Here is a 24,290-nt window from a genome sequence, read left to right as displayed (position 1 = left end):
CTGAGGAAATGTTCGGCTCATCGAGCTGAAATCAGATCTTTAAAGATGGTGCTTGAAAACGCAGAACGCGAATTCCCTACACTAATCGTGTGCGATTCGCATTTTTGCGTCAACTCCTACAATAATGATTTGCAGAGCTGGGTTCAAAATGATTACAAAGATGACACAGGTGCCACAATCAAGCATAAAATGCTTTGGAAACAGGTAGGTCTTTTACAGAAAGAACTAGAAATGACTCACGTGATACACACTCTGAGTCATCAACGTGATGGCATTCACGTTGCAGGGAATTCATTGGCTATTACAGCCACAGCGGAAGCAACTAAACCGGCTTCCGTAGCCACAAAAAAGCGTTCAGAAAAATACATAGACGGGGAAACCATGCTGGCAGTAAAAACGTCCTTAAAAAGCGACTGTGCAGCACTACCCGTGAACTATCCACTCAATTATGCATACGTAATTGATGCAAACTCCGTTCCTTTTGCTCGAATCCCTGGAGTGGGGGATAGGGTAATTCCAAACACGAACCGGAGAATCTTTTTAATAGCAGACGCACACATGGGATTGGGTCCGAGGCACAAAAAGATCAAAGAATCTCTGACCGAATTACAATCGGTATACTGGTGGCCGGAGATGAGCCTGCACCACTATAAATATGTAAAGAACTGTCCTGACTGTGACAGGGATCGTAGTAATGAACCGGTCCAGGCTGTTACCCAGTTACCGTTTATAGACAGGGTAATGCTGTCTATATGCAAACCAGCGTCATATTAATTGTTTAAGACTAGATTCACTTAAAAAATGTGGCCCAAGCGCTCGGCTGACGCCAAAACTGTTATAAAAGATCTGCGAGTCTTTATCGGCACATACGCAATTGCCATGTTCCATTCTGACCAGGGTCCTGCTTTCAGCTCTCGAGCCTATAAGGAGGCCATGGCCAGTATGGGCGTTGGGTTGCGATACTCTTGTCTATCACACCCTGAGGGGAACAGTGTAGTGGAAAGAAAAAACCGAGACATAAAGCAATCTATAACAGCGAAGGTATTAGGTTCGGGTGATGGGTGGGTCAAACATTTAATAAGTGTCCAACTTAGTCTAAATAATTTGCCAAGAAATTCTCTAAATAGTTTCAGCCCGTACGAACTATTGTTCGGAACTAGAATGCATGTTCAGGACCTCGATAGTCAGGCTTCAGTGGTAAAAGATAAGAATAAAGACTTTGACATCAAAGATCGTTTGGCTGTTTTACAGGACTTGAATGAAACAAGAAAATCCTTAAGCAACATAAAGTTAAAGCAACAGCCAACTACCACTGAAGACACACCACCTGTCCCAGCAAGACCTGTCTGGATTCCAAAGATTGGGGATCTAGTCAGAGAGAAAATAGCGGTGAAGAAGGAATTTGGGCCTTCTTACAGAAAAGCAGTACCTGTCTTAAGTATCAACGGAACAAGATCAGTAGTACTACCGCCCCTTGCTGGTAAAAAGGAGAACCGAGTTGTATCAATCGACCTGGTAATACCACTATTGTGTGGCCTATAATCAACAGTAGGCCAAGTAGACTCCCAAGAAACAACAGAATACCCAAATTTGCAACAATCCAAGAGGTTCAAACTGAAAGACTAATCACATTTGATAAACCTGCAGTGCATAGAGAGGGACTATGCAATAATGCCATGGAACTTGTGCCTCTTGAAACACAGATTGAAACAGTTCATCATGAAACACCAGTCTACAATGATCTGGCATCAGAATGCGCTAACGAAAGACAAATTGAGAAAACAATTCCAACAATTGACAGAACTGCTTCTGGCTACTTCATCAACTTTGATACCTTTTCTGAAGATCAAAACGACCCTGAAGTGATGCCAGAAACAAAGACTCTTAAAGAAAAGACAAAAGACCTCTTTCATCAACTCAAGGAAATTTACCTTATTTCTCCATGGTTAGAGTTTTGGTTTGGGCTAGGTATATTTTTCCTCCTGCTTTGGCTCATCATGATACTTTGTTTGGGAAAATTCATTGAAGGGAAATACAGTTCAATGGACACAGCAAGTCAGAACATCAACTTAGTCCTGAAACCACACAAATCATCCCACGTAAAGAAAAGAGGACTATCATCAGTAAATGTCACAGCCATTCCAATACCCGGCGGGGTAGTATGGGACAAGACTGACTATGAAGTATATGGCCCAGTTGAGATCTTGAAATATCCTCACCAGTTCAAGGTTTCACTAAGTGACTTTGTAAAACCGAGTACATTCTCTGATGATTGGGATTTTGAAAGTATAAATAATATGATGTCTGATTTAGTGTTGTCAGCAAGATTTACAGAACATGATTATTTACAAGGTTCATCTAATTATGAACAGATGTACTGCTTCTCACATTACGCTGACCATTACTTACATAAATCTGCACAACCTAGAAATGTTTTTAAATATAACCAATGGGAACATTGTGCTACTCCACCTAAAAGTAGTTCAAAAACATTCTATGAGAAATTCCAGTACTTCTCAGGGTTTAACACAAGTGATGCAGAAACGTTTTATTATAAACTGTTGGATAAAACAGGGACGAAAACCATGCTGACAAATACTAAATTGATATATTCAGAAGCATTTTATGAAAAAATGATGACATTTGGTTTTGATTTTTGGAAAAATAACATTGAAACAAAAACCATCTGGGGTACAAAAGACTGGCAGGTACGAGGCCTAGAAGCATTATTTCGAGCCTGCATGATCCTAGAACAAATAATGTTCTTAAATGACACAATTCACCAAACAAACTGTCTTGGCCTAGCTAAGATTAAAGACCTTAACAAACCGTCTATTCCAAAGCCAATACCTGATAATGCAACAACAGATATTGAAATAGACGTATCTAAACAGAACACATCCTGATTGGAAAAAGTGGTAAATCTGGCATACTGACACAAATAACTGTCAAGATAGATTCCTGAATAAAACACAGGGGTTAACAATGACCCGACCAGACCCTAGATACTCCCAGAGACAACATCCAGGGATAGTAACAACATACAGTGTAGGGAAGCTGTGCCTTGACTGGCTAGAATCATCTACACTGGCAGAAATTAAGCAACACTTATCTTTACTTAAAGATGCTGCTGATTTGCGCGATTTTATTATGGGACCACGCAAACAGCATGAAAAGCGTTTCATAGCGGCAAGTATATATGCGGCATACAACGAGGCTTGGAAAGTAACACAAATTGAAACAGCTGAAAAAATACGAGAAATTGATCGTATTAATTTGGAAAAATCACTTTTCTGTTGTGGACAATGGGTTAATGACTCTGTCCTCCAGAATATATTCTCTGGACAGTGTTGTATCATATGCCATCAATATAATAGATAAAGACTTGCTAATGTTACAGCATGGCCTGTCGCAATTGCGTTCTAGTGTACAGTTAGGCTGGACGCTGCAAAATCTTCGTTCAGGCTATGTGCCATGGCGTTTAATCAACACAACATCATTGTTTTCCACCTTTAACCTTACTGATAAAAAAATCAGCTTGGCACAGAAAGGAGCAGACTATACAATCCTGAGCATCGAAAAACTTGAGAGATTACCATTGACAATGTCAGAAAGACCTGTCATTGAATGGATAATACACAGGATTATCACAATTCCGATAACAACTTTCCAATTTAAAAATTGCCTTGAATATATACCGACTGGCCAGTATGAATGTTTGGGTAAAGGGTACATTGTCAGCAAGGAAATTACCATATACACACACATGCTATAGTGACAGCAACAAAAATGTATTTCTTAGTGGTGAAAACTGCAAACATTCACTAAGCGGTATACTTTTGTGCCAGGGTATTAATTTACACGGGCCTGTGAAGGAACTTCAAACAACCTTTCATGCCACCAACATGTCACACCTGCATCGCAGATAGAGCCATTCTTTAGGCAGCTTTCTAACGGGAGTTACATTCTAATAACGGATCACAGCTGTTGTGGCTTGATGCCAGGGAAAGGATATCTCGTAAGCGTAACTTCCATGGTCACTTGCTGTATGCAAGCATTGTTTCCAAACAGCCCTGAAGATTCCGAGACGCCGATTTGGCCTCCTTTGAATATCTCTTCTATACGAATTGATACTTTAAGCAGAATGAAGTCTGTGCTTTTACAGACAACAGTGCCCATAACGTCATCAAAAGAGACGTATGATCTCCAAGTTGCAAGGACAACATCAGAGATACATGACCTTTTATCAACAAATTGCCCCGTGCATTTCACAGAAATGCTTAGCCAAATTCTAAATATGTCGGATGCCGTAGGTATCACAAACGTATTTAAGATGATTTTTTCGGGACTGTTAACACCATTCAAAGCAATTCTGGGCATTATTCCCAATTTTGTCCATTCAGTCTTTGGCGGCATACCCCTGATTTTGGGACTTGTAGCAGGCATTTTATTTTTGACCCTCCTGCTCCGATATGGCAAGCCAAAACACAGACATGGCTCCGGCAAGGATGGAAGAAACGATCCTAGCAGTACGCTACCGGGACCGCATAACTAGAGTCCTTGGATTGGCCAGGCTGAGAGATCTGAACATGACCTGGTTTCTTTCATTCAGACCTATATGGCAGACCTGCATCTTACCTGTGCTTCGATGTATGCTATGCGGAGAAGAATGCGTGTTAGACACCTGTCTTGCACTACCATCAGCAGTACCAATGGATATCGATACTTTGCTAAGTCCTGAAACGGCTCACGCATCGTGTTGTCCCCAGCGGCTACCAATCCTGATGACGGCATTCGTTGAGACTCCTGTGCTACGACTAGGTGGCGGCAGTGAAGCGATACATGAAAGCAACATCACCCAGGTACGGCCTTCTGTGAGCATTGCTGATCCAAACATCGATGATAGCAATCATTCTCACACCTGCCAAGTTACAGCATTATCGAACTTGGTCGAACTGTCACCTGAATATGTAGACCTGTTCTTTAAGAGCCTGTCTGATATGATGTTCTCTCCTGAACAACAACAATGATTTTTTGGAAAAAGCATTCCGGCGCACAGCGTTCCCATGAACTCTGAATTCGGCCTTCAGTTTTGATCAACAAAAACTACTAAAAAGCGTTGGAACTCTATTCCCCCGTTCACCATGAAAATGTTTTTTTTTAATTGAACACTTTTTCAAAATATTTACCTTTTTTCCTGGCACGAATACCTTTGCTTAAAGTAGAACTATTCATAAGGAACAGAACTTCTATTTGTAGTAAATCTAGAGACAAAATAACTTTACCTCAGCCTCTAGCACATTTTACAGCAAATGCATTTATATGTGATGAAATTATCTCGCCCTTCTTTTCTGTATAAAGAGATATTTCATGTGTAATTTTTTCGCAAAATCGTTCAACTGATTACATATGCGATATTTTTTGAATGATTACTATGCTTAAAAAAACATACAGTACCTATGTTTTCATGTATTTCAAATACGCCATTTCAAATGCAAAATGTATTTTGGGGTGGGTAGGAATACACGCGCATCCTATTGCTTTAGTTTTTAGTAATTTGATGGACATAAAATCGTGGAGTGGGTGTTGTGTTCTATCTAGGACCCCGATCAATATTGTGACCTCATGCCCCTATACGGCTATAATCAATAGGTATCAATAGGCATCACTAGATATCGCTATAATGGCATAAACGATCAGAGGCATATTTTCAGTAACTCGTCTCTGCAGCTCAATACAGTACATGACACAGCAGAAGCCAGTTCATAAAGATTCCTAGATAACACACCGAGTTCTTTCAACAGATAAAACCACCAGCAACCTGGGAAAGCCCCGCTTGCTTTGTTTTGATTAGTAATAGAACTCTAATGAGCACTGTAAGAACGACCGGTTCTTAGTGACATCTTTATTGACGTCTTATGTCCAAAAAGTTACGTCAAACAAGCCACCTTCCAAGTATAATTAATACCAACGTTGCCTTAAGCAAACACAGTGGTGGTGGTGGTGAATATAGGAGCAGAACAGCTGTCCCTTGCAGAGCCAAGCAGATGCGAGAAGCCCACGGACGCTGCCCCTCCTTCTCCTTGACGCGCTTAGAGAGACGCTGCCTTTTCTCCTGCCGAGAAAATCCAGCTCCGGCGTTTCCAGCCTACCCTTGCGGGTGACTGGGATATTGAGTCCTGAGGGGAGATACCAGACCTCCAACATTCTATTCCAGAGGTACAGTGTTGACTAAACCCTTAGAGAGAATTCTTGAAGGAAACCCTTGGCAAAGCCAACTTAACTTAAACTGCTACTTACTTACTCCCTCCCAAGTATTAGGCTTAGGTCAGGTACACTGGGGTAGGCGTAGTTAGAAGCACCAGTTGAGGACGTTAGCTAAATGTATATATGAATGTATATATTTTACTCATTTTAACTATTGTATGGCATAGAAACCATATCAATGCTTTTACAGTATTATTTCGCTATACTCCTTTTACTGTACACACTTTTTATAATAACAAGTCTTGCAATTGTGGCAATTCATTTCTCTTGCATGAGAAGAAAGACTGTTCAATAAATAATACCTTGTGACGAGGAGGACCCGGACCCGGGCCCTCCTGGCTTACCTTTATCTGTGTCCCCTCTTTTCGCACAGCATACAGACACCTGGAAACCTACGACAGACTGGCTGCATCCATCCCAAGAACGAGAGGAGCCGTGTTTCTTTAACTGGGCGGAGTTGGACCCGGAACCCGCCCACTAGCTGGAGGTAAAGGCACGCCCGAACAGGACAAAGGTGTGTATTACACCCGGAGGGAGTGGAGAGTGGTGGCGTGAGAGAGGAGCGGAGTGGAGGAGAACGGAAGACCAAGAACCGAAGATTGCGATCGAGGAGGAGGCGTGTGAGCAGTGGAGGAGGACGGGAGACGAAGCAAGCAAGGAACATCGGCTGGAGGAGGCGTGTGAGCAGTGGAGGAGGACGGGAGACGAGTCAAGCGAGGAACAGCGGCAGGAGGAGGCGGGTGAGCAGAGGAGGAGATCGGGAGAAGAGTGGAGAGCTGACCAGCGGAGAGAGGAGGCGGTAGACGAGCAGCGGAGGACGGAGGCAGGCGGCAACGGAGACAGCAGACCACGGACCTGGGAACCCGAGGGAAGACGGACCCGAGACGACCACGACAAGCCGGGAGGCCAATGGGGAGGCGCATCGCGCAGCCACACTTCACACGAAGTGTGGCTCGAGCAGGTACGGTCAAGGTTCACGGGGTGGGCGGGACGTAAGTGGGGTAAACCACCGTAACACGAGCAACCGACCCTCTCTGCACCAGTACCTTTCCTTCACTTCACCGGCACCTTGAGAGCAACGAGCACGTGTGGTCCCTCACTTCCCTACCCCGATAAAATATCCGAAACCTAGTTCTAATAGTGGTTTCTTTCTATTTTGGGTGACATCTCGAACGAGAGACAAAACGGCGGAAGCAAGACCTACAACGCCCAGAAGGCACCGGGAGAGTTGGAGATTGGGAACAGCTAAACAAACAAAGGAGGACGTTGACAACCCCTTACCTTTCTACCGAGTACCCGTACAAAAGAGGAGGCAATATAAAACAATAAAACCCTCATTGCCTAGCATCCCCTTGTCAGTGAATTTATTTGACAGTCCCACCGAAAGCCCACAAGTGGTGGAGAATGCGGGCATAGAAGAAACCATCCAGGACACAAAGATGGAAGCCATACTCCAAGCATTGGTAAAGGGACAGGAACAGCTGGGGTGGGCTGTGGAGCAACAGCTCGCCTCTGCCCAACTGGACCGGGATACGTTCCGTACCACGGTAGTGACACAACTAGAGGGGTTGCAGCAAACCACTGACCCCGCTAGTAACCCGGTGCGTGAAGCCAGACCACCTCCTACACCGGCCGGCATCTCCCTACAAAAATACATCACTGGAGAGGATCCGGACGCCTTTCTATTGAATTTTGAAAGGGTGGCGCTGGCATGTGGATGGCCGTTAGAGAAGTGGCCTTTCTTTTTGGCACCCCTATTGACAGGAGAAGCCCAGGCCGCCTATCAGGTGGCCAATAGCAGTGGACAGACACCATATAGACAAATCAAAGCTATAATATTGGACCACCTTGGTTTAGATGCGGAAGCATATCGAGTTCGGTTTCGTAAGGAAAGGGGGCAGGCGGGGGACAACCCTAAAACCTTATTCTTCCGCTTGAAAGCAGCAGCTGATAAATGGTTGACCCCCACAACCAGCTCTAAAGAGGACATTATGGACAAAATATATCTAGAGCAGTTCCTAGAGGCACTGCCATACGGGACACAGCGCTGGTTGCGACAGCACTCCAACTTGACAACCCAGCAAGCCATGGAGATGGCCACCACATTCGTTCGGGCCCAGCCCCGCCTACACCCCAGTGAACCCGAAAATACCCACAAGGCTCCCCCTAGACCGGAACGCAGACCAAGAGCCCCTCCCGGATTGCCAAATCCCCGTTTCATGAATCCTGATGCTCCCCCGTTCCGGGGACCTCAATGTTTTGATTGCGGGACCTGGGGCCACATCGCTCGCTTCTGCCCACAGAAACGCAATCAGGAAGAACCGATGGAAGTAGGATACATGCCGAAAGCTGTCCTGTACTCCGCCGAACTGGGAGGCGCCTATCACGTGAGTGTGACCGTCAATGGGACTGTAATCCAGGCCCTGTTGGATTCAGGGTGTAAACAGTCGGTAATGCGGGATGTGTATGTCATGCCTCCCCAGGTAATGCCCAACGACCAAGTGTTTATAAAATGTGTCCATGGGGATGTGAAGGGGTATCCGGTGGCATATGTCCCCATAGACCTAGAGGACAGGGGTTCATTAGTAGTGAAAGTGGGGGTGATGGGTTCCCTGCCTGAACCGCTCATACTGGGTACCGATAATCCCCATTTCCTAGAACTGTTCGAAGGCCAACTACTGAAGAACAAATCCTCGAGTAAATCCCCTGTCCCGGCCTTGCTGTCCCCTGATCCATGGGAAAGTGACAGGAGCTTCAAGTTCGCCCAAGCGAACGATTCCAATCTGTTCAATGCGTGGGAAAAGGCCCATGCGGAACAAGATAGCCTCCCTGTGAGATACCCCAGATTTCTTATAAAAGACGACCTCTTGTATCGGCAGGCTAAAGCAGAAGACCCGATACAGCTTCTGGTACCAACTTGTTTTCGCGAGCAGATCATGTTCTATGCTCATACTCACTTACTGGCAGGACACACCGGCAGTGAGAAAACAACCCAAAATGTGCTCCGTAACTTCTACTGGCCGGGTGTATATCAAGACATAAAGACCCACTGCCAGACTTGTGACATATGTCAGCGGAAAAACACCCACAGACCAGCCGCAGTACCCCTACAACCCCTCCCCATCATTGGAACCCCTTTTGAGAGGGTCGGGATGGACCTTATCGGACCACTACCCAAGACCCGGAAAGGACATCAATACGCTCTGGTGATAGTGGACTATGCCACGCGATTTCCAGAAGCATTTCCCCTGAAAGCCCCCACCTCGAAAAACATCGCTGAGAAGTTTCTAGAATTGTTCTCCAGGGTGGGGTTTCCTAAAGAAGTCCTAACGGACCAGGGCACCCCATTCATGTCCCGAGTCATGAAGGAAGTCTGTCAACTTCTGAACCTCCACCAGATCCGAACGTCTGTGTATCACCCCCAGACAGACGGACTGGTGGAGAGGTACAATGGGACCCTGAAAACCCTGTTGAAGAAAATGCTCACTGTTAACGGGAGTGAATGGGACCTCTTGCTGCCATTGGCGTTATACGTCATCCGAGGCCAAACTCAGAGTAGTTTAGGCTGTTCTTCTTTTGAGATGTTATACGGGCGCCAACCCCGCAGCCTTCTGGAGATGACCAAAGAAGTATGGGAGAATGAGAGTGACGGTGACACGAGATCCTTGCTGGAATACAGTCAGAATTTGAAAAATAAACTTGGGAAAATACGAGAGCTGGCCTTTTCACAGCTAGAAACCAGTCAACAGAGACAACAGGCCCATTACAACAAAGGAAAGAAGTGGCGACACCTAGTGGTCGATGACTGGGCTTTGGTGTTGTTACCTTCTATGTCAAAAAGATTCCAAAATGAATGGCAAGGCCCCTTTCGGGTCATTGAGACTATTGGGAAAACCACTTATCGGCTGCAAATGAGTAGGAAGAAAACCCAGGTTTTCCATATCAATCTACTTAAAAAGTGGTTGGGACAAACCCCTCTGGTATCAATGGCAACCATCACGGAAGACAACAATCAAGGTACCACACTGGATGAACTAGTGATAAGCGATGAATTATATGAGACAGAACAAGACGGCCTTCAGAAAACCCTGCGACCCTTCAAGCCGATCTTCTCTAACCTCCCAGGGGCGACTACACTAACAGAACACCGGATAGAAACCCCCGAGGGCGTTACAGTAAAACAAAGACCATATAGAATACCAGCAGCTAAGAGGAACGCAATAAGCAACGAAGTAAAGGAGATGTTGAAGTTGGGGGTCATCCGCCCCTCGCGCAGTGAATGGTCATCACCCATCGTAATGGTGCCCAAACCAGATGGTAGCAGCAGGTTCTGCATGGACTTTAGGGCCTTGAATGCGGTGTCATCGTTTAACGCCTACCCAATACCCCGCATCGATGAGCTGATCGAGAAACTGGGAAATGCAAAATACATCAGTACCCTTGATCTAACAAAAGGGTACTGGCAGGTCCCTCTGAGAGAGGAAGATCGGAAGAAGACGGCCTTCGCCACCCCGGACGGACTCTATGAGTTCAACGTCCTTCCATTTGGCCTCCACGGTGCTCCGGCCACCTTCCAGAGACTTATGAACGAGGTCCTAAGAAAGCATCAAGATTATAGCTCGGCCTACCTGGACGACATCATTATATTCAGTCCTTCTTGGGAGGAACACCTGAGGCATCTACATAACGTACTGCAGCAACTGATGGAAGCAGGGCTTCACATCAATTCAAAAAAATCCAGAGTAGGCTTTCGAAAGGTCGAGTATCTAGGGTATGTCCTGGGGCATGGGGTCATCGAGCCACAAATAGAGAAGGTCAGGGCAATCGCAGACACCCCTTTTCCCTCCAGTCAGAAGGAGATGAGGGCCTTCTTTGGTCTCGTAGGCTACTGTAGGAGGTTTATCCCTTCCTTCTCGGATATAGCTGCCCCCTTAACAGACACTTTGAAGAATCACACCAAAAGCCAGGTTCTACACAATCCAACCGCCGCTATGTGGAACGCCTTTCAAACTCTGAAGCGTGCCATCACAACTAGCCCCGTCCTTACCTCCCCGGATTTCAGCAAGCCTTTTCTCCTACACACTGACGCATCTGATTTCGGTATCGGGGCGGTGTTGTCACAGGAAACGGAAACCGGCATTGAGCGCCCCATACTGTACATCAGCCGCAAACTATTCCCAAGGGAGGTGAAATATCCAACCATAGAGAAAGAATGTTTAGCGATCAGGTGGGCAATAGATAAGTTGAGATATTACCTGGAGGGGCATTCATTCATCCTCTATACTGATCACGCCCCGCTAACGTGGATGAGCCGGAACATCTCGAACAACCCGCGAGTCCTGCGGTGGTTCCTGGCCCTGCAACCATTCCGGTTCCAGGTCCGTCACCGTAAAGGGAAGGACAACGCCAACGCGGACTACTTATCCCGTTATCCTCTCCCCGATCGGGAGAATCGTAGGGGGGAGGGATGTGACGAGGAGGACCCGGACCCGGGCCCTCCTGGCTTACCTTTATCTGTGTCCCCTCTTTTCGCACAGCATACAGACACCTGGAAACCTACGACAGACTGGCTGCATCCATCCCAAGAACCGGAGGAGCCGTGTTTCTTTAACTGGGCGGAGTTGGACCCGGAACCCGCCCACCAGCTGGAGGTAAAGGCACGCCCGAACAGGACACAGGTGTGTATTACACCCGGAGGGAGTGGAGAGTGGTGGCGTGAGAGAGGAGCGGAGTGGAGGAGAACGGAAGACGAAGAACCGAAGATTGCGATCGAGGAGGAGGCGTGTGAGCAGTGGAGGAGGACGGGAGACGAAGCAAGCAAGAAACATCGGCTGGAGGAGGCGTGTGAGCAGTGGAGGAGGACGGGAGACGAGTCAAGCGAGGAACAGCGGCAGGAGGAGGCGGGTGAGCAGAGGAGGAGATCGGGAGAAGAGTGGAGAGCGGACCAGCGGAGAGAGGAGGCGGTAGACGAGCAGCGGAGGACGGAGGCAGGCGGCAACGGAGACAGCGGACCACGGACCTGGGAACCCGAGGGAAGACGGACCCGAGACGACCACGACAAGCCGGGAAGCCAACGGGGAGGCGCATCGCCCAGCCACACTTCACACGAAGTGTGGCTCGAGCAGGTACGGTCAAGGTTCACGGGGTGGGCGGGACGTAAGTGGGGTAAACCACCGTAACACGAGCAACCGACCCTCTCTGCACCAGTACCTTTCCTTCACTTCACCGGCACCTTGAGAGCAACGAGCACGTGTGGTCCCTCACTTCCCTACCCCGATAAAATATCCGAAACCTAGTTCTAATAGTGGTTTCTTTCTATTTTGGGTGACATCTCGAACGAGAGACAAAACGGCGGAAGCAAGACCTACAACGCCCAGAAGGCACCGGGAGAGTTGGAGATTGGGAACAGCTAAACAAACAAAGGAGTACGTTGACAACCCCTTACCTTTCTACCGAGTACCCGTACAAAAGAGGAGGCAATATAAAACAATAAAACCCTCATTGCCTAGCATCCCCTTGTCAGTGAATTTATTTGACAGCCCCACCGAAAGCCCACATACCTTTTATTGAAAATGCCCGTCTCTCTATTGTCTGCATCCTGGTGAAAGTAATTCTTGCACAACTGACTGAGTGAAATAGCTGTCTATTGTGTCACACGACTCTAGAGATTGACTCGTATTCTAAGGAGCAAAGTTGTCATGTTTATGCGGTTGTTGGAAAACTGAATCCCTTCTTGTCTGTGCCAGGGAAGCTGATCACTTCCTATTCAGTCAAGAAAGTTTCCAGTGACCTCTGAGCTAGTTGGTACAAACCCAATTAAGTCTAACATAGTCAGTAGAGACCTGGAAGACTGCACATGTACGTCTACACTGCTGTTTATGTTATTCCAATGCGCAGGGCCTATAGGGAAAATAGGAACTACACTACAGTGTGGGTGTGAGTGGCTGTGTGGGTCTCGGAGGGGGTATTATGAGCAGTTTTGTGGGTCTGTGAGTGGGGTGTTGAGTAACTATATGGGTGTGTGAGTAGGTATGTGTGTAAAAGTGGTAGTGTGAGCGTGTGTGTGTGTGGGAGTCTGGCTCAGTATATAACACAAAGAGATGATGGACACTCACCCCCAGCCACAGATCTGGGTTGAATCCATCATCATTCTTTAGCTCACTTCACCACCCCAGTTCAGACCCAGCCATATGCAAATCAGTCTTGACCCTGTGCCTCATGGGAACAGTCCAGCCCAAACTGCCAAGCCAGGTCTTCTCTGGACTGAAACAAGCATTCTGGGACAGGTTTCGTGGTAACACCCCTCAGCCAGGCTAGCTTGAATCCAGTGGCAAAGTGAGCAAGGGACCCACATATGAGCATATGGCTGGGTCTGAACTGGGGTGGTAAAGTGAGCTAAATATAGATGAAGGGTGCAACCCAGATCTGTGACTGGGGGTGAGGTCTGAAAAGTTTCAGTGCTCCGTCCATCATCTCCTTTTGTTTGCTTAGTATATGGTGGACACTTAAAGGAGTGATGCACCTTGCACTAATCCAGACAACCCTTATAGTGATTTTGGTGGTCTTTAGTAGCCTTAGGCTCTGAAAGTGGTAGCTGTGGACAGCAGGCTTCAGGGTTATCTTGAAGTAGAGGAAAGCACACAGGGGCATATTACCAAGGCAGGCGATATGAAATTATCGCCGCTTTTGCGATAATCTCATCGCCCTATTAGCAAGCTGTCGCTAACATCAGTTAGCGACAGCTTTTAGGCGATAGCGAGCTGTTTGGGGCCCGCTTTGCATGTCAGCGATATTTATCACTAATGACATGCAAAGTGGGCGTACCCCACCTGTTAGCAACTGAAAGCAGTCGCTAACACAGCTATGCGCGAATATCGCTGAAAACGAACGCCTGCTCAGACCACTTCTTAACCTGTATATCCAATGGGAGTTGGATATTCAGGTTAAGACCCTATTGGCGTTAATGCCTGAATACCGCTGGATTTCCAGAGATATTCACGCATTAAGCCGCTATGGCCGGATATTTTATCGCATTGGAGAAAAACGTTGCTAATAGTGCGTTATCTCTGCTATAAAATCCGGCTATGCACAGCAATAGAAAAATTGTTGCTAACTCTATTTAGCGATAAATATCGCTAGTTGTTGATAATATGCCCCACAGTGTTAATGAAAATAAGTCGATTTATTACACTACACACATCACATTGGTATATCAACAATACACATGAAAATACTCAAAAGAAATCAGGTAAGTAAATATACACTGTCTCCAGGGGTAGACTAACCCATATACTGAAGAAGTGGAAAGCGAACTACAAAGAAGAATAGGACTTGGACCAGAAGACTCAGAGAAGCTGGAAGAACCTGTACCACCTATACCCAGTAACCCCATGGAGGCTGTGTGCAGAATGGAAACCTTGTGCCTAATGGAAGTCTGTGGAAAAGTCACGGTTGCAGTTTTAAAGAAGACGAACCCTTCTCAGAGGACCATGAAGAAACCCTTTGGAGGACATAAGGTTGGAGAGCACCTTCACCCATGGATGCTTCAGGACTCCGGTTACTTTCACCAGGTAAGCCAGGTGCATAGGGGCTAAGTGATATCTGAACCTCCATTAGACTAAAATAGAAGAATCGGGAAGATAGGCCTCTGGAGAAGTCCCTGAGGATGTCCTGTGGAATCCAAGAGTGTATGCTTGAAGAGGGTAACCCGCAAGCAGAGGGGACAGAGTCTATGCCACTCGGAGTTGACCAGGAGGCTCAGTAGCACAATGCCCACTCTTAGTAGGGAGCTCAAGAGAGTTGACAAGGACCTTGTTGCTGCAGTTGTAGGGACCAGGCCATGCAGAGGTAAACCAGGGGCCATACATGAGCTTTCCCATGTCGGGTGTCAGTGTCTAGATGGTTGGTGTCTGGCGGGAGCACCAACAAGTCTTGGTAATCACAACTGGTGTGGAGGACGGCAAGATAAAATAGTTGGGACTAGCAAGGTCCAAGGGACCCACAAAGTGCAGGAGAGTCAGAGCAAGCTCAGAGCAAGCAAGGGAGCCGATCAAAGCAGGAGGAGACACTCAAGAGGACCCTCAAACCAAAGGTACAGGAGTCGCAAAAGGCCCTCAGGCAGCACATCAAAGATGCAAGGGGTGCAGTGAGGATGGTGATTTTAAATGGATGAGGTGGTAGAGGATAGAGCTTCATGTAGCCTGAAGATCTCCAGAGTGCATAGCCAACAAGCCTTGCAACAGCCGATTCGGTGCACAGGCTTTTGGTCCCTGCAGCTCCGACAAGGGATACTGTCTTCCAAATTTCAGGAAAGACAAGTCAGGCACGTGGAGAGCCACAGAACCACCACCTGTGTTACTGAGCCTCGGGAAGTCCATAGGACGACAGGGACAGCAGACCGGTCAGCTTCGTTGCGGGGCCTGCAGAGGCAGAGGAGTGACTCCTTCTATCCAATAGAGATTTCTTTGGATGTCCTTGATGCCCACAGGTCTTCTGGAGAACCTGAGTGAAGCACAGACACAGACGAGGCAGAAGACTTGCAGAACAGTGAGACCATAGAGCAGCAGGCGTCTCCCTTGATGCAATCTCGGTTCCAGGCGAAGTCCACTGAAGTCTAAGTGTCCAGACGGTCTAAAAGTGTCTTGGTTTCAGAGGTGAGACTTGTTCTATGAGGACCCACCCATGGGGGAGTCCTTAAATACCAAAGGAAAGGGTTGGAACGACTCCGTGATCCCTCCCATAGGAGGGGCTGGACAGAAGTGAGGATACTCCCCTGTCCTTTGTCCACTTTCGTGCCAGATCATGGTCTAATGGCTAGGGTGGTAGACCTCGAAGCTGGGGAACCAGGTTCACTTCTCGGCAGGGGCGTTCAACATCCTGTGATTCTGGGCAAATCACTTAATGTCACGGTGCCTAGAAAAAATTATTGTGACCATATGTAATGCAAATGGTGCTCATGTAAAGCGCTCTAATACCTTCAGGTCTAGTTTGCACTATATAAAACTACAAAAAAAAAAAACAACAAGGGTTCCAGGACTGGCTCAAACCGGAGTATGCAAGGAGGGCACCAAATGTGCCCTTCAACGCAATGTGGTGGTGCTGGAAAGCGCCCCCACCCCAGATCAATACACTAAGTCCTTTCTGGGTGGTGATCACTCCTCCCTGTGATAGGAAACCTATTGTTCTACCTTCCCCTGCAATTGCTCAGCTTAGCAGCAGGAGGGCAGAATAGTGTCTGTGGTTGGTAGCAGCACTAGCTTGCTGGCAGACCCTGAAAGGCTGTAACCGGGAGTACAGGGGGCTCATCTAGGGGTCCCGCCAGTACATGGGATCAATCTTCCAACACCAGAATCGGTGTTTGGGCATGGTTCCAACATGTTTGATACCAAACATGAACAGATTTGGTGCAGCCATTATATAATTAGACATCTAGTAATGACTGATGCCCCCTCTATATCTTAAAATGGCTGACCACACTTACAAAGCCTGGAGAATCGACTCAGGTCTGTAGGAGTGCCCTGCTCATGCAGGGACACCCTCATACATACAACCAAGCAACCTGCCCTCAGGACTGAAGGGCCTTCCATAGGAGTGACTTATAGGTTTTAAGTGTAGTGACCTCAGATATAAGGACACCTATATCTGTCATAAGAAGTGGAAGCACCACCTCACACAGACTGAAATAGCAGGCCTGTAGTCTGAGTTTATGTGGACTTTCATGGGTAGCACAATACATGTTGCAGCCCATGGGAGACATGTGGTGTAACTATACTGTGATTACCTTAGTACCATATACTAGGGACTTGTAAGGGTACACCAGTAGCCAAAAAGTAAAGTACGTATCAAAGTCATGTTAGGAGAGAGAGAGAGAGCACAAATACTGAGGTCCTGGTTAGCAGAATCCCAGCAGACTACAGTCAAAACACACTGACACCAGACAAAAAGTAGGGGGTAACCATGAAAGTAGATCCTACTTTCCTACAGTGTGTGAGTTATTTTGTGGGTCTGTGAGTGGTTGTGTGAGAGGCTGTATGGGTTGTGTGAGTAGGTGTGTGAGTGGGTGAGCAGTAATTTCCCTCCTGGGAACAGAGTCCTGATGCACAAAATGGCAGCTGAAACTTTCCTTTCAGGTTGCAGCCTGCCAATCTTGGCATTTCTATTGGCACATGGCTTTGTGGATCAGCCACTGTGGAGCGGTGGAATCGTGTCTCTAGATATACATAAATATTTTTACTTTATTAACTCAAAAACTATTGAGCAGATTTGCATCAAATTACAAAAAGCCCTCTTTCTGGACCAAGATCTAGCTTTCTGCCAAATTTGGTGTAATTCCGTTCAGCAATTCAAGCTGTAGTAGTGTCTAAAATCCCTATGTGAAATTTCCTGGGGAAAATGCGTTTTGGACCTCCTCTTTTTCTCGGCCCCCATATGAAGAATCACCCTGAAACTTTCCAGACAGCAACTGAAGTGACTTCAAACGAGTTTTGAAAATTTTATGAAGATTTGACAGACGGCATTAAAGTTATTAGTTAAACGAAAAACACTCTTCCAATGAAAACTAGGTCCTAACTGTAACTACCTATTGCCAACTGCCAGTAGGTAATATTTTTTATTTTTTTTATTTTTTGGAGTTTATAAAGCGCACGGCTACCCCCGACGGGGGTGTCCCGGCGCTGCGGACAACAATCAACCAAAAGGGGTACAGCGGGGTCTAGATATTAGAGAATAACCAGGTTTTAAGTCTGTTCCGAAATAGTGATTCTGATGTAATGAACCTAAGGTCCAGAGGAAGATGATTCCAGAGCTTTGCAGTGACGACAGCAAAAGCACGACCTCTCGTTCTAGAATGACGGAAACAGGGGGCGTGTAGGAGGCGGAGATGATTTGATCTGAGGACACAAACCGACTGGACAGGTTTCAGCCTGTGTCTCAAATAGGCAGGGCCTACACCATTAAGGGCCCTAAACGCAATGACCAGAGCTTTGAATTGTATGTGATAGGACACCGGCAGCCAGTGCAGTTTAGCCAGATACGGTGTAATGGAATAGCGATATGGGATGTTACAGATCAGCCTGGCCACGGCATTCGGTACAATCTGCAGCCGTTTAATCAGGTAGGCTGGGGCTCCTACATACAGACTGTTCGCATAATCCACATGGGACGTGATTAATGCGACGTGATAAAGGCCCCCGAAGATGCCTGCCCACACGACGGACCTACGACGTCGCCACCCTCAACGCACTCAACGCCGGCCGAACCCCCGCCTGCTACCAAGCCACCCAAAAACGCACCCAAGGACCCTTCACCTGCCAAGCCTGCAAATTCACCTGCCTCCGGTCCTGCACCGCACCCGCCAAGCCGAGAACCCGCAGCAACCACCTGAAGTGCATCCTGCTCAACACCCGCTCCGTCCACAGACACGCCGTCAAACTCTGTAACCTGCTCGACACCACATCACCAGACATCGCCTTCCTCACGGAAACCTGGATGAACGCCTCCTCAGCGCCCGACATCACCATCGCCATCCCGGACGGATACAAGATCACCCGGAGGGACCGCGTCAACCAGACTGGAGGAGGCATCGCCATCGTACACAAGAACACCATCCGCATCACGACCCACTCCAACGACACTTTCTCCGCCGCCGAGCACCTTCACTTCCAGATACACACCGACCCATAGACAACCCTCAGAGGCACCCTCGTCTCCAGACCCCGGGACCACGCACACAATTCAGCGAAGACATCACGGACTTCATCAGCCCGCACGCCGTCCCCTCCGCGGACTACATCCTCCTAGGAGACCTCAACTTTCACCTGGAGAACAACAAGGACCGCAACACCGCCGCCCTGCGCAGACGACCTCGCGCCACTGAGGAACCCTCCCAGCAGACCCAGAAGCAAGAAAGCCACCTGGTTCACCGACGAACTCAAGGACTCCAAGAAGAACTGCCGCACCCTTGAGAAAGCTTGGCTCCTCGACCAGACCACAGACAACATGACCACCCTCAAACAAGCCACCCGCAAGCACCACTAGCTCATCCGCACCACCAAGAAGAAATCACTGAAGGAACGACTGGACAACAACGCCCACGACAGCAAGGAACTCTTCAGCATCGTCAAGTAGTTCTCCAACCCCAGCACCGGCAACAACGACATCACTCCTTCACAAGACCTCCGCGACTCTCTCGCCTCGTTCTTCCACCGCAAGATCGCCGACATCTACAACAGCTTCGGCGCACCATCCACGCACCCTACCATCGAATCAGCGCCCCCACCGCCACCCTCCGCACATGGACCACGGTGACCACCGAAGACACAGCCCGCACGATGAACACCATCCACTCCGGATCTCCAACCGACCCCTGCCCCCATTACGTCTTCAACAAGGCCGACTCCATCATCACACCCCAACTCCGGGACATCATCAACCTCTCCTTCAACACCGCCACCTTCCCAGAGAGCTGGAAGCATGCCGAACTCAGCGCCCTACTGAAGAAACCAACAGCGGACCCCACCGACCTCAAGAACTTTCGCCCCATCTCGCTCCTCCCTTTTCCTGCCAAAGTCATCGAGAAGACCGTCAACAGACAGCTTACCGCCTTCCTCGAGACGAATGGATACCTTGACCCCTCGCAGTCCGGTTTCCGAGCCAACCACAGCACCGAGACCGCCCTCATCGCAGCCACCGACGACATCAGAACCCTGCTCGACAACGGGGAAACAACGGCCCTCATCCTCCTGGACCTCTCCGCAGCGTTCGACGCCACATCATCAGACATCGCCTTCCTCACGGAAACCTGGATGAACGCCTCCTCAGCGCCCGACATCACCATCGCCATCCCGGACGGATACAAGATCACCCGGAGGGACCGCGTCAACCAGACTGGAGGAGGCATCGCCATCGTACACAAGAACACCATCCGCATCACGACCCACTCCAACGACACTTTCTCCGCCGCCGAGCACCTTCACTTCCAGATACACACCGACCCATAGACAACCCTCAGAGGCACCCTCGTCTCCAGACCCCGGGACCACGCACACAATTCAGCGAAGACATCACGGACTTCATCAGCCCGCACGCCCTCCCCTCCGCGGACTACATCCTCCTAGGAGACCTCAACTTTCACCTGGAGAACAACAAGGACCGCAACACCGCCGCCCTGCGCAGACGACCTCGTGCCACTGAGGAACCCTCCCAGCAGACCCAGAAGCAAGAAAGCCACCTGGTTCACCGCCCTCATCGCAGCCACCGACGACATCAGAACCCTGCTCGACAACGGGGAAACAGCGGCCCTCATCCTCCTGGACCTCTCCGCAGCGGTCGACACTGTCTGCCACCGCATCCTAGTCCAACGCCTCAGCAAAACAGGTGTCCAAGAGAAGGCACTGGAATGGAGCATCTCGTTCCTCGCCGGACGAACACAGAGAGTCCGCCTCCCCCTGTTTCGATCCGAGGCCACCGAAGTCATGTGCGGCGTACCGCAAGGATCATCACTCAGCCCCACCCTCTTCAACATCTAGATGAGACCCCTTGCAGCCATCGCACGCCAACACAACCTCAACATCATCTCCTACGCCGACACCCAACTGATCCTCTCCCTCACCAGAGACCCCGCCACCGTCAGAACCAGCCTACACGAAGGGATGAAAGACGTCGCCGAGTGGATGAAGAACAGCCGCCTGAAACTGAACTCGGATAAGACGGAAGTCCTCATCCTGGGACCATCGCCCTCCGCCTGGGACGACTCCTGGTGGCCCCCCGGCCTGGGCATCACTCCCAAGCCAACAGACCACGCACGCAACATGGGCTTCATCCTGGACTCCTCCCTCTCGATGACCAGACAAGTCAGCGCCGTCTCCTCATCATGCTTCAACACCCTATGCATGCTCCGCAAGATCTTCCGATGGATCCCGACCGAAACCAGGAAGACGGTCACCCAGGCACTCGTCACCAGCCGACTGGACTACGGAAACACCCTCTACGCCGGAACCACGGCCAAGCTACAGAAAAGACTCCAACGCATCCAGAACGCCTCCGCCCGACTCATCCTGGACATCCCCCGACGCAGCCACATCTCCGGCCACCTGAGGGACCTGCACTGGCTCCCCGTCAGCAAGAGAATCACGTTCAGACTCCTCACCCACGCACACAAGTCCCTCCACGACCTGGGCCCCAAGTACCTCAACGACCGGCTGACCTTCTACACGCCCACCCGCCAGCTACGTTCGACAAGCCTCGCCCTCTGCGCCGTACCACGCATCCGAAGAGCCACCGCCGGAGGAAGATCCTTCTCCTACCTGGCGGCCAAGACATGGAACTCCCTCCCCACCCACCTTTGGCTGACCCAGGACCATCTCGCCTTCAGGAGACAACTCAAGACCTGGCTATTCGAGCAATAGCAGACCCCTTCCCCCAAGCGCCTTGAGACCCTCCGGGTGAGTAGTGCGCTATACAAATGCTATGATTGATTGATTGATTGATGCATGAACCACAGTCCTCTGTGAGTCAAGCGGAAGAAAAGGAAAGATTTTTTTGATCATGCGTAGTTTACCAAAACATGCTGCTGAATCTTTATTAATTTGGGTCTTACAGGACAAGGCATTATCAAATTGAAAACCCAAATTCAGTGCGGATGAGACTGGAACTGGGGCAGGATCTAATTCAACAGGTCACCATAATTTAACCCGGGGGGTAGATTTTTGATTAAAAAACAAGACCTCAGTCTTATCCGCATTAAGTTTTAGATTGTCGAAAGTTGGACAAATTGCAGTCAGAGTGGTCTCTAAATCAAAACACAAGCTGAGTGTCGTCAGCGTAAGAGATCACTCTGACCCTCCAGGATTCCACCACTTCCGCCAAGGGAGCAATGTAAACGTTGAAAAACCAGGGGCTAAGTGCAGAGCCCTGTGGAACGCCACATAGCAAAGGTTTCTCAGCAGAAACATAGGGCCGAAGGAAAACCTGTTGGGATCTGTCTCTTAGGAAGGATCTCACCCACGCCAAAGGCATCCCCCCAATGCCAATATCGTGAAGGCCCTCCAACAAGATGTCGTGTGAGACGGTGTCGAAGGTCGCGGATAGGTCGAGGAGGACTAGAATGGCCTCCTCGCCCACATCCACGCATAGCCTACGACACCTCCAAAAGTGCAGACTCGGTGCTGAAGCCAGGCCTAAAGCCCGACTGGGAATCATGAAGAAGTTGTTTAGATTCCAGATGTTCCACAAGTTGCTCCTGCACCACTTTCTCCAAGATTTTCGCAGGCTTAGGGAGGAGTGAGATAGGCCGATAATTACTGAAGAGTGTTGGGTCAGCATCAGCCTTTTTCAGAATTGGAATCAACATGGCCTGTTTCCATAGAGAGGGGAATAGGCCAGAAGATAAAGAGAGATTCCAAATCTCAAGAAGTGGATTAATCAGCAGGGGAGCCAGATTGCTCAGTACTTGTGCAGGGGAGACCCTGATTTGCATCGGTGTAACAAAGTCTGCGCATATTCCGCTGTTAGGGGTTTAAATGAAACAAAAGTGTCCTTGTAGATGATTTTGGAAACAGGTGGTAGAGAAACCCTATTCTGATGAAATGTGTCCGTGATCTTGATGTTTTTCTCATGAAAAAAATCCGAGAGACCATCACTAAGGGACTGACTAGGAACAATCTGGCAAACCAAGGCAGGAGGATTGGAGAATTCTTTAATGATGTTAAATAGGGTCCTGGATGAATTCTCAGCAGCCTTGTGGTTGTAGGTAATACATATATATATATGTAGAAGCGTGTGTATATCTATATATATATATATATATATATATATATATATATATATATATATATATATATATATATATATATATATATATAAATATATATATATAGATATACACACAGTCAGAAAAAATGGAACGTAAAGCTGGCAAATTTACAAGGGACAGAATGGAATATCAATATGGCCGCAATGATATTTTTGCCAAGAAATTCTATAGCTTAAGAGCCAAGGATAAATTTAGTGTGATCCGTCAAGTGGGGGCAAAGAAAAAGGGTGGGGGGTATTAAAAAATGTGTGTTTCCCATAGTGGTTTTAGACATGTATACAGCCCAAACAGTTGAACGGAATTACACCAAATTTGACAGAAAGGTAGCTCTTGGTTCAAAAAGAGCCCATTTTTGAGATTTTGTGTAAATCCATTCAGTAGTTTCGGAGGTATTAAAGAAATAGTAAATTTGCATATCTAGGGACCTGAATCCTCAGCAGAACTGACATCTCATGCTGAGATCTTATTGGCTGCCAGCATTTCAACCAGGAAGTGTTGGCAGCCATCTTGGGACTCAGACTCGTCCAAGTCCCAAGAGAAAGGCACAAAAAAAGGAATGGACAGGATATAAATGCTCTGAACCCATGGGCTTGGTGGTGGGGTCCGACAAGGACACTGCCGGGGGCAAAACAAATTGCATTTTTTCAAATTTACAACTATTTTGCTGCAGATCTATAGCAAATAAAAAAATAAAATAAAAAAACAAGAGGGGTTTCCTGCGCTTGTTTTTTAATTCAATCCCTCCCCACCCCTGGGTCGGCCAGGTCCCAGGGGGAACAACAGAAGACGGGCTTACAGGAGCTAAAAAAGTTGCATTTAGGTGCTCCAACCTGAACTTTCCATTGTCATGCTAAAGGGGGAATATTCTGGAGGGCCACAGTATGAATAGAGTCATTGGTGACTAAAAGTGTACGCTATGACCGGCAAACGAGGGTTGCCCGAGGTCCTAGGGCCCTGCCCGGATCCCCTGGGCTCTTGCCATCACTTAGCGAGGGTGTCCTCTGCGAGGTGCTTTTGTTCTTTGTGTTAATGGATAGCTGTGAACAAAGGGGTTGTGGGTGTGTGTGTGGGTGTGTGAGTAAGTAAGTAATACACAGGCATCAGATGCAGCGAACAAAGGCTCTCCTGCTGCAAGGCCACGACTTGGGCAGCACAAACGCACCACACACCCTGCAACCTATTGTAGAAGGCACGGATGCACCTGAAAAGCAAC

Source organism: Lissotriton vulgaris, unplaced genomic scaffold, assembly GCF_964263255.1.
Source record: "Lissotriton vulgaris unplaced genomic scaffold, aLisVul1.2 SCAFFOLD_1858, whole genome shotgun sequence".
Classification (NCBI taxonomy): Eukaryota; Metazoa; Chordata; class Amphibia; order Caudata; family Salamandridae; genus Lissotriton; species Lissotriton vulgaris.
This window is presented reverse-complemented; position numbering follows the sequence as displayed.